The following is a 12,504-nucleotide window of genomic DNA, read 5'->3' as shown; positions in this document are numbered from 1 at the left end:
TGTAGCCCAATTAAATAATTTTTTAGACACTAATGGAATTGAGGACCGAGGACCACTGTCCAGAATGTGTAGACTGGTCTACTCTACACATTCTGGACAATCGTCTTTTTTGGTAATAACTTTTCTCTGTCACTAAGAAAGGAGAGAAATATTATAATTATTATCACTCGTATCAAGTTTTTCACTGGATTTTGCATTCACTTTCATGTACCACCTTTTACTCCAATTTAAATTTTTATTTTACAATTCGTATTAAGTACTTAATTTGTAAATTGGACGTAAGTCCGTCAATAAATAAATAAATAGCTACGTGACTCGTGGGTCATGGGATCTAAAGAACACCAGGACAAACCTACGTTTTTATAGGTAGACAATTATTGAGAGATTATTTTTTTGCATACTGGCGGTTTTAGGTACCTACCTAGGCGGTCCTGTCGTGTATATTATTTTAACCTCTGCAACAGTGTTGGGAGTCAGAAGATAAATTTATTGATTGTTCAATGCAAGCTGGGACTCTTGTCTCCAAATCTACGATTTTTTCCAGCATAACAACACACCATTTATTTATTTATTATATGTACGGACAATGGAAAAATAAAATAAAGATGATTGTGAAAGAAGACAACATATTATAAAAGAATAGCAATAACAACAATGTAATAACATAAATAAGATAAAGTCAAAGCCTGAACAATTTTAGTTTAGTTTTTTAGCAATATATTATTGTACCTATCTCTTCTCTGTATTTATTATGCTATTCTTCCTTAGTTTCTTATTGTTTTTCTTTAGCCTTGATCTACTCACTGTTCGGTATAATTCTCTTTCCACATTTTCACCTTATCTATTTTGGATTAGGGTCTGCTCTTTTAGCCTTGCATCTTCCTAAGTCATCTTTTCTTCTCTCTCCTCGCTACATCTATTTTATGGCCTTTCTTGTGGCCTTCTTTCTATCCGGCCTCTAGTTTAAATAGCATATAAACTAATTAAATAAATAATACAAAAAAAATAGTGCCATCTGGTAACTGAAATTCATAACTTTTATAACGAAGATTTACATTACCGCCATCTTACTGTTTTCAGGCAAACGTTTTTAAAATAAATTCTAGTTAGAAAAAATATTGTTTTGGAAATGAACAACAGAGTTCGTGTGTGTCGAAAATAGTTGATTTTGTCATGTCTACAATCGGTCTTAACCAACATTATTTTTTCGTTCAAGCTGCTAGTCTACTACGCAACGCAATTGTATTGCAATTGTTACACGTCGTATAAAATACATATTTTTATAACTTTATTTTACTTTCTCTCGTGCAGTATTGAATATTATCTGAAATTTGTGTCGCTATTCACTTAAATACTTTTTTTATGTTATCACACAGAAACAGGTAAACTACATTTATAAAAGCACCAGCCATCTTTTTATAACCAACGACCAGAGCTAAAAAATTTCCATTGTTGAGGTGGCAACAATAGCGATGAATTTGCTGGAATAAACTGCCATATATTTTTTTATCCTGTCTGAAAACGATGTTTGGTTTTGAAATGACAATATGCATAGTTCCTACTGGAATGTAATTTATTCAGTTCCTACCTATCTCCAACCATCACCTTGCTGTTAAGGATTTGAAATTTAGAACAATAGCAAAATCACTGAATTCGAGTGCATTTGTTTGGAAAAAAAACAGAAGAAGAATTGAAGAATTGAAGTACTGGAAGCAAGTTGTTTGTGGTTATCGTGTACATAATCTTTGAAAAAGGGAAGTTTTTAAAGTGCTTAATATCGTTTAAGTATTCATTTGTTGTGTTGTGGCGACAATTACTTCGAGATATCGCGGTGGAATTCTGATGCTGCTTCTTTTTGCTCAGTTTTTCCTTCTTTCATTTTTTTGTTTAATCCCTACACGTATGATCACCCAATTCCATCAAACACCATCCACTTCATTTCGTTTAAATTCATTTACAGTAATTTCATGTTCATCTAAAGCTGTAATTCGGAAGCAGTTTCGGATGCAACCAGCGGCATAATCTAATTTTTGTGTACCATTACCTACCAAGAGGATGATATAAATAATTTTCCACTCTCACAGATCGTGACCAATGGAACGTGCTACGAAGAAAAAAATAATGGTACATGGCTACATTAATCCCTTAGACACCGGTATAAAGTCGGGAGACAGCGCGTTAACATTTTCCCCATTTTCAAACGGATCGTTTATACGTCTCGTTCTTGTGCCCAACAGGTCGGCTATGGAATTATTGCCTACGCTTCTGTTATCTTCAAAACCCAATTTAACACCATCTTTTCCCTAAACTGTCGTGCAGTTAGTGTCTCCAGAGATAACATATCCCCCAAAAAATTATAATAAATATAAAAGATTAAAAACGTATTCGAAATTTCATACTGTTCAATCAATGGTTCAACAATGATATTAATTACAATCTCATTCCAAAATAATAAACAAACTCAGGTCAGAAGGCAATACTGTCTGAAAAGACAACAATAATATTATTAAATCACTTTTGTTGAGTTCTAATTAGCAAAGATATTGTTTTAGTTCCTGTTCTTACGTCTAACGTCTGCGTGACCAACATGTGTTCACAGTTCACACGTGTCGATTCGGTGACTCAATACTTGAACAACTAAAGTAGACGAGCTTTCAACTTTAGTTGTTCAACTAAAAACTTGATTAACTTTGTTGAAAGGAGGTTCACACTTTTCAAAATGCTTTCAAGTGTCTTTCAATGGAGAGTTGATCAACTAAAACTAAATCGTCTGAACGAGGCAATATCCCAGCATATTCCAGTCATGTTTCCGGTACAGCAATGGAAATTTGGAACGTCGGTGAGAATGGCACGAAATGGGGTAGGAACATCAAGGAAGGTCTAGGCAAATAAATGTGGATATACAGACTATAATATTTTTTAATCTTTACTCCATTTCCCCCTGTCAAGTGAAGAACTCTACCCTTTGTATCTGCGCAACTACAGTCAGAAATAATTTTGAATGGTACTTACCGAATAATAATGCACTCTGCTACTTGTGAAATATCACAGTTTGAAACTGAAGCTGAAATAAAATTTGTGTCAATATTATTCAACACTCTCTCTTGTGCACCATTCCCTAAGAATAAAGAAGAATACGAGAAATGCGATTTGGTCGTGTTTCGTGTTCCAAAAGCCGAACCAATCGGACATTAATTTCAAATTCAGAATTTCGGTCTCTCGCCACAAATTCAAAATCAAATGGAATGGCGGTATACGATGTCAGGAAGTGTAAGAGAGACAGAGTAACAATAATTGACAGAGTGTAGTGAAGTCCGGTATTAACTTTCGAGCGTTTTGCATTTAGCCTCTCTGTGAATTTGTTTGTTACGTTTCGGTTCCGATTAAAGATAGTGGCCGTTTTAACCTGTGGTGCGCCGCAGTAGCCGATAGGCACGTTAAAAAAAATTGTTTCTCTTAGTATAAATAGCTATTATGTGTGAAATACTTATGAAAATATTACTTAAAATATATATATTATTTTATATAAAACATTTCAAATCGAAATACGCACAAAACTCCTTGCTCGGGCGTTTTTGCAAATCTTAAGCCTTAAGCGATATTGACATTTTCCACTGTACCCTTAAATCGTTTAAAATCAAATTAACCTTACTATGTACCTACCTAAGTTAAAAATATTACTTCTGTATTGTTTAGTATTCTCTTTTTAATCATTTTTCACACACACTATGTACTTTATTACTTTTAATTAATTTCTAGCTTTTATAAATATTATAAATGGAACTTAACTGGTTTAAATCATATTCTATATTTTATGTTCATTTTTTTTGTAAAACTGTATGTTTCCTAAATAAACTAAAATAAAAAAAAAATACATACACATTTTTTGGTAAGACGATACAATTTTCAAAAACATAATTTTGAAAAAATAAGTGCTCACGAAAATTGAATCAGCTGACAATGGTCCAATAAACATTATTATGCAGTGGTCGATCGTCGAATGGACTTCAGTTTTTATTCACTAAATAAGATTAACATAAAAAATACATTTTTTGGATGCTAGGTCTACTAACTGTTCACACAACATATATTATGTCCATATCTAATTTTATATTATTATCCACAATCTAGAACAATCTACTTCCCAGCAGTGGCGGTTAACAGTGACAAATGAAGAATTGATTTATGTTTGACCCCATTAGGCCCTCTCACGATATGTCCAATATCAATAATGAATGGTTCCCATCTGCATTCACCAATCTGGCCGCAGGTATTGACACGGAGTCGACCCCTCGCTTATCAACTGGATCCGATCATTCGTCTCCACCCACGAGTAAGACTTCGACGCTCCGACATTTCGCATGAAATCAATCAATTATAATGATTGCATCTCCCACACAGCTTCGCTAACCAAACCAAGGCAGATTTTCAGTCCATCAATTTTACTTAAAATAAAAGTACCTGGTGCTGGAGAGGAATACTCAGGATTTCATGAACAGGCAAACGCACTAATCTATCCATTCTGAAACAGCTAGCCATCCAAAAAATCATCTTTAGTACATTATACCATAATATATCGCTTACACAGACTAGATGATGAATGCTCTAATATCGATCAAGCCGGAAGTCTATTATGTACGAGTTTATAAAAGATCAGAAGTATCAATAAATAAACATACTTCTTCAATAATTGTAAAAGAACTTTGTGGCGTCATTTTAATTAGATAAAAATGAAATAATTTTATACACATATATGTTTCGATCCTTTTTGAGTAAATGGTGGTGTATACAACGTATTTTCATATATAAGTTGGACTGAACTGATCAAGTAAGTATAACAATCACAGAAGAAGCTTATAAGCAGATAAGATGACTGATCATTGAACGGGTAAGTATCACAATCACAGGAGAAGCAGGTGAAGTTATACCGATCAGTCGTTGGACTGGAATGATCAAGTGAATATCAAAATTACAGAAGAAGCAGTTGAAGATATACTGATTCGTCTTTGGACTGGACTGATCGAGCAAGTATCACAATCACAGGAGAAGCAGATAAGATGACTTAACTGATCATTGAACAGGTAAGTATCACAATCACAGGAGAAGCAGATGAAAATGCGCCGATCTGCCGTTGCACTGGACTGATAAAGTAAGTATCACAATCACGGAAGAAGCGAATGAAGATATACCCATCCGTCGTTGGACTGGACTGATCAGTTAAGTATCACAATCTCAGGTGAAGCAGATGAAGATATACCGATCTGTTGGACTGAACTGATCAAGTAAGTACCTATCATAACCACAGGAGAAGCAGATGAAGATATAGCTATCCATTGTTGGACTGAACTGATCAAGTAATTATCAGAATCACCAGCTTTGGGAACCTCGATGTCTGTGAAGATTGGAGAAGCGTGTTTCAAATGTAAGACACATGCCGCTTGCCTTTACTCTCTACAATACGGCTTGACTAGCAATGCCTTGGGAGGTGGTGAGCATTGTTAAAATTTTATTAAAATCATTTTATAATATTAATATGAAATTTCAAATCTGCGTCTGTGTATCTGTATAAATAGATATTATTTATTTCAGTTATTAGTTAGTTCATTTAAGTTTACAAATTACTAATTATAACTATATTTTTTCTTGCTGAATGTGGTTCATACAGTTTGAATTTATTAATCGGTGTAATTTTAATGGTTATCGGCAGCGCTGTAAAATAAACTGTTTTGCGTTTCAGCTTTATAAGGTAAATATCTTAGGTCCAGTAAATATAACGAAAATAGTTAGTCCATCCTTAGGGGACCGCGACCAGTACAGCTGGACTCTCCTCCCCTGTTATTTGAATTTACGTACCCACATATTTTTAATGTGTATTTTTATAATGTGGACTATTTAATCAAAATAATCGACATGTTATTAATATTTTATTTTCGGACTCAGCATCTCCTCAGAATAATCTGGTGGTCAACTGGACGTCTTACTTGTTGGTTTTACCTACGGAAGTCAATCATATCCAAGCCACCGTATTTTCGTTAGTATGACATTTTTTTCTGAAGCGCCTACACGTGTACGTAACTTTTGAGGCTTAAACGGACAACCTTCCTCATCGATGTTCGCTCGCTGACTGACTCATAAATATAACACTCGCGACTGACCATAAATTATTCGTAAGCTTTTTATATTTTTAAGTGCCTTTGAAAAAACCTGACTTTAAAGGTTTTAAATAGTTTTAGGCAATTGTTTTAAATTTTCACCCCCCGGCGTACAGAAACACCTGTAATTTATTAAAAGCCAATATGACGGTCTCCGTGGTCGAGGGTAAGGCTCTCGACTAGCAAGTGGGAGGTCGCGGGTTCAAATGCCGACGTGCGCAAATAAATGTTATTTCATTAATTGGTGTTATATATGTGACACCTTCCAGAGTGGAATATACTCTCAATATCGCCCTGGTGTAAGACAACCATTCAGATTTGAAACGTTGCCAGAAATTTGGCAAAGGCATTGGTTGCGTTTGGTGACCAGATCCGAATAGCCAGCTACTTCCCCAACTTCCTCTTCCCCACCTCCTTCCCCTCCCCGCTACCTTCAGCTGTCACAACATACCCCAATTGGGGATGCCATAGTCTCACTGGCTCCAGATCTTATGTATTTTATTTTATGATCGACAAGCTTTTAACTCGATTTCATTCGACGCCTCTTGTCTTAAACATCTTATTTCGGTAGCTTGAAATCTACAACGCACTTTTTTCTTTCGTCATCCAGATTTTTATGACAAAAAATGTTACAATAATAATTAATTACAAAACACAAATTCAAATAACCCAATGACCTTAAATAACAGTATTTCCATGTTATTCTACGCAGCGGGCATGCGCAATAAATTGTTAGGTATATGAAGACTGAAAACTCTGTTATAGCCAAAGAAAATAGAAAATAAGTATAACAGCTTTGGTTGTAGCGATTTCGTCTTTTTGAGCGTCTAAAAGACGCTCATTCACGAAAGAGGGGTTCAAATGGACCTCTCAACGGTAGGACTTTAGTGGCATCTTATCAAACGCTTAATAGAACATTGCAAGCAGCGCTGCGATCGATTTTGTTACTAGAGGTGGACGGATGCTATCGGGTAGGGATTGGGGGTTGGGGATGGGAGGTATCAGGAGGTGGCATGACACTAGGCCGCCGGAGGCTGCGCTCTTTATCTAGGACAGGGCGCGAATCCCCCTTGTTGCAACTAGGACAAAGGGGGTGCATCCGGGAGTAAAAAGCTACCTGTTGTCCTACAAATATTGAGCTAGATCCATTCGTCTGAAATGACCTTGACAACATATCATAATATAACGGTTTATAGGTAGATATTCGACCGGTCAGTGGTTGAGTTGAATTTGTCACAGAGACGGTTTGGGTCCCACCCAGACGTCTTGAGTTCAATTCCTCGGCTGTCTCCTTAGTGTGGAAGTGACGTGTTCGCTTCCGGGCGCTGCAATTTTGATGTTGTGACCATTGTTTTCACAAATAAGTTTAATGTAAAGAATTTGACCTTCCTAAAATATTACATTAATTTGATACAGTATTTTTAACAGGAAAATAACTCTAACGGCGAACTCTGGCGACATGAAAAATGTACAGCATTTTTTCAATCCACAGATTCAAGTGTGGGTCAATGCATCAATAGTTAACGCACAACATCATTTCCGCCATGTTCTACGATCTTTGAAAATTCAATGTATCTGTCGAAAAATGAGTCAAGATAACATATTTAATGAACATGGGACTTGGATTTGGATATTATTTCTTCTCAATCTTCCCAACATGCCTTCCATTGATATACTTGGTGTAACTCTAAGCAACCACCACAGGCACGGGCAGCCTCCATCGATGTCAGATTCAAGGTAGCCTGTCAGAAGCAGGGCGTACTGTACAAGGCCAACAAATACTTGAATAGTACACAACTGCTGACCCTGTACAAATTGTAACCTGTACAAAGTGCACCCCACTGTTGTATTTGGCAGCCACCTCTGGTCTGGACCCACCTAATACCTGAAAAAAACCCTGTGCAGAAACGGGCGGTCCGTTTTGTATATTCCCCTCCCACAAACGAATTGCATTTTTTATAGCACAGGCGTCAGATAGGTATGCTGTCTTTCTTCTACCGATATCACAATCAGTGGCGGTTCGTGGTTTTTTTAACAGGGGGTTCAGAAATTCAAGAGAAGATAAACATATCTAATCAAAATTTACTTACTGTTGTCCTACGTCAAATAGTCGAATACGGCAGCAGTCACACAACTTAAATAAAGTTAGTGGGAGGGGTACCTACATATTATTGTTTTTAAATCACTTTACCTAGACACAATTATTAGATAATGAGAAAAGTTTTATAGGAATTAAATTGTTTAATGTTTTTATAGCACTCAATGTAGGTACGTTGCTAATTATTATTGTTTTTTAGAGAAGAATAATTTCGTAGAATATATAATAGATATTTTAAAACATCAAAAAAACAAATAAAGGTGGCACGAAATAAATTTAAAAATAGGTAGTAGATTTACAAATGCCATAAGCAAACGGTTGGAGAAATGCAGAAACAAGAAAACAAAAATATGTACAAAAATGACTACAAAGTTAAATACCATAATATAACATAAAAAAATAACACTTAACTTGCATCCCTATGGTTCAAAGGTTAAACGTCGGCCGCGAAGTTCTCGGGTTTCTTCGGTTACATTCGTCAATGTTCGGAGGTCACGTGATATCACAACGCGTGTTCGGCGCACACAATTTGTCTTATTTTTGCAAAGAAAGACCAAATTTTGTATATATCACCGTCATAGGGTCTGTACCGGCTAAGATTATTTTGTATGGAGAGTTTGGCGCGGATTTTAACTCGCACAAATTTGGAATAGGCATCGTATTTTTCGGTGGCGCGGGTTTTGAAGGCGAAATTTTAATAGCGTGCTATCTATAATGTGCTTATATTATTATAAAACAAGGATGTTTTATTTTCTCATATTTTTAATGGGGGTTCGCCGCACAAACGCACTTTAGAGAAAACCGCCACTGATCACAATGGAAGAAGCCCCGAGGAACTAGCGTCTTTGATCACTTCAGCACCGGTGCATAGTCGAGAAACAACATTTATACGCGTTTGGCATTTGTCACATGAGAACGGGTCGCTTCTACGACTCGTTCAATATCTCGGCTGTGGAACGACTTGCCGGCCTCTGTTTCCTCCCTCCTACGAGCGGCAGTTCCGTGTTCACTTCTTCCTCTCCCTAAAAAGACCGTCCACACAGCATCCCCAAAGATGACATAGGCCCTCAAGGAAATTAATAATGATTTCAAAAATAATTTTCTGCTGGGCCAACTGTGCGGAGTTAGTATAATATATGTTCAGAGTTCCTAAAACAATTAGTTTAATGATTCTAAAGTAAAATCAACAAAAAATGCGGTCACTACACTAACTTCTCTCGGGATATACTATTTTATATCAATATTATACTTGTAGGTAAGTATTATCATCATATAATAATCAATAGAAGGCTGGTAAATCCCAGCCAGTTCAAATGTTCTGTCCAGTCACGCTGCTTAGCACAAAAACTGCACATCGGCCCGTGCGGTTCCGGGGGGAGGGGGGATCAGGTGATTCGGCGGATCGCCACATCACTACCAGCTACTACAGCTACTGGAACAGGGTTGTGCCAAACACGTTGAATTGTTTCGCACTGACAAGAAACCCTAGAAGTGTGCCTTTCGACTACCACCGTGGAAGATACTCTCAGTATCGCCCTGTAAGACCACCATTCAGAAATGGCTTTGGCCGTGTTTGGTGATCAGATCTGATTAGCCAGGTACTTCCCAACCTTCCTCTTCTCCAACCCATTCCCCTCCCTACTCCCTTCAGCCTCACAACATGCCCTAATTGGGGATGCCATATTCTTATGGCTTCAGACAGTTGAGCTACAGCAGTTTTGGAAAAGGTCAATGAAACCGTTTATTTAAAAATATATATATTTATCAAAGCTGAAAAAAAAAAATTTCCATGCGCCAATTCGATATAGCAGACAAAATACCCTTTTCTACATTGATAGATGCAATACCAATTCCAATCAAAATGAATTTATGCAGAGGACATGTAACTACTATAATAATAAATTTGCAAATATACCAAGACACTCGTGCTGACATATTCACTGCTAGTTACTATCACTACAGAATTTCATTGTATCACATTCTAACTCATATTCACGACTGTTAAATTGATTGTTGTACCTAATATTTTAATATTACTTGCGTGGCAACTTTTCCTTATCCCTCTCCTCCCCTTTCCCGTTCCAACCCAAGTCTATTTAAGTATAGTTATAATCACATTTATTTTATTGCTGTTTATTGTGGGCATATTATAAGTTTATCGTTTGTTGAATTTACATTCGTATTATTATTTTTCTTATTTGCTGCTTTATTCTGTTTTTTTTTTCTATTTTTATTAAATATTCTAGTTTAAAGGGTAGTTTTATGTTCCTGAATATATATCTGTGAACATTAATAATTGGTCTGTTTTGTTGTTATCCTCTTATGCATATTGTATTACTAAGACTGTTTATGTTCCTCAAATAAATAAATAAAAGCTTAATTTTCAGTTTACCTAATAATTTCGATATTTGAAAAGGATTGATCAATTTCACTCGAAGTAAGGGAAAATTGACCTCATTTCAGACACACCAGACGGTTGTGAAGCGCCTGGCTATTCAAACCTAGTTTAAATTTTATTAAAAATATGCGGACATCGCGTTGAAGTATAAATATTCAGAATAATCATTGACGTAGGTCATACTGAATAACAAAATACGATCCGTCTAAATCTGAAATAATAATAACAACATTAGTCAGCACAAGATAAACTCTCGAACTTGCTCGTGCAACTACCTTACTCTGTATTTCCTACACATTGAATAAAGTTATAATATAATAGAAAATATACTAACACCTAATTCAAACTGAAACAGAAACCACACAACTGTACGAAAAACACTACATAATATATTATTATGCGCAGCGGTGCATTCTCTCTCCCCCAAGGCTCATCAACCTGCCCAACCCGTAGAATAAAGATACACATGCAAAGTACCAGTCCCCACGATAGGTACTCCATGATGGCACAATTTGCCGACGATACCTTACTCGTTTCAACATCAGTAAGTGCCTTAAACTGCACCCGCCGAGTTCAATCACATCTTACAATTCTAGAAGGCCTAAAAAAAATGAGATTCTCAGTCAACCCCACCAAAAACTGTTTGGATAAAATGTGCTGTGGTGCAAAACCATGAAATACCTAAGACTAACATTAGATTCAAGATAAATTCAAATCAGCCACCCGCGCCCTACATGTTCTTTAACACCCTGATGTGCAAAAACAGTAAACTAGCCATGAAAAATAAACTATTAACCCACAAAGCCATTATCAGACCCGTGATCTCTTATACAGCCCCCATTTGGGGAAATGCTGCTCCCAATGATGATAAAACACATTTATTTTGTATTGTTTATTTATGAATAATAGTGTTTCCGCTAAAATTTCACAACATTTACAACTAATAACACACACACGAGTAAATTATTCAATTATATTAATAAATTACATCAGTTTTGATGCAGCCTCATCTTAAAAAAATACTTATTCTGCTCTTGAATTTATTGAGGTTTGACTGAAAAATCTCAAAAGAAAGGTTGTTTAATAGCAGAGTCATTCTCTCCGGAAACCTAATCATTGTTAAAAAGGTCATCCCTCTTGGAAAAATAAAAAGCCTGTCTAGCTCTGGTGAAGTTATCGGGGACATAAAACGTATTACGTTGCAGGTTTAGAGGATGTAAATATGTCCATAGAGCAGCTTATGTGCAACTTGCAATTTTTGCAAGTCTATTCGATCTAGTCCTAACATTTCAGGGAGAAAGTAAGAGGGATACAACAGAGGGTAGTATCAAACTCTCGCACGTAAAGGTATCGCATAAACTTTTTCGCACCTTTTCTATATCATTTGATTACATATAGGGCATCCTCGGGTCACCATATTACCTAGCCACTCTTGAGAGTCACCATATTACCTAGCCACTGCTGAAAACCAGAGTACAGTAAAGCATTTTGATGACTCCTGTAATTTTAATAACGTCTATAAATTATTTTGTTCATAGATTTGCATGTAGTTAGAGCCACCCACCTGACTCCTGATAAAATCTAAACAATAATGCAGAAAATGTATGTTCAACAAATAAAATTAATACTTTCTATTCAAAGTAGGAACTATCGCACCAATTGTTTAATCAGGTAATAATAAAGTCATCAATAATTATAGACCAATTACAATTCTAAACTCTAAATATTAGCATTTTTTCGAATAATTATAGTGTTTTCTGGTGCCCATCACGAATTGCGTCAATTGCTCTCCGTAGATCCGGTCCTGGTTGCGTACTGTTCAAATCTAAGTGCTTGAGGAGAAATTATCAATGGAA

Source organism: Hesperophylax consimilis, chromosome 3 (genome assembly GCF_061612785.1).
Source record: "Hesperophylax consimilis isolate HC1 chromosome 3, BYU_Hcon_1.0, whole genome shotgun sequence".
Taxonomy (NCBI): Eukaryota; Metazoa; Arthropoda; class Insecta; order Trichoptera; family Limnephilidae; genus Hesperophylax; species Hesperophylax consimilis.
Note: the sequence above shows the minus strand (reverse complement) of the source record.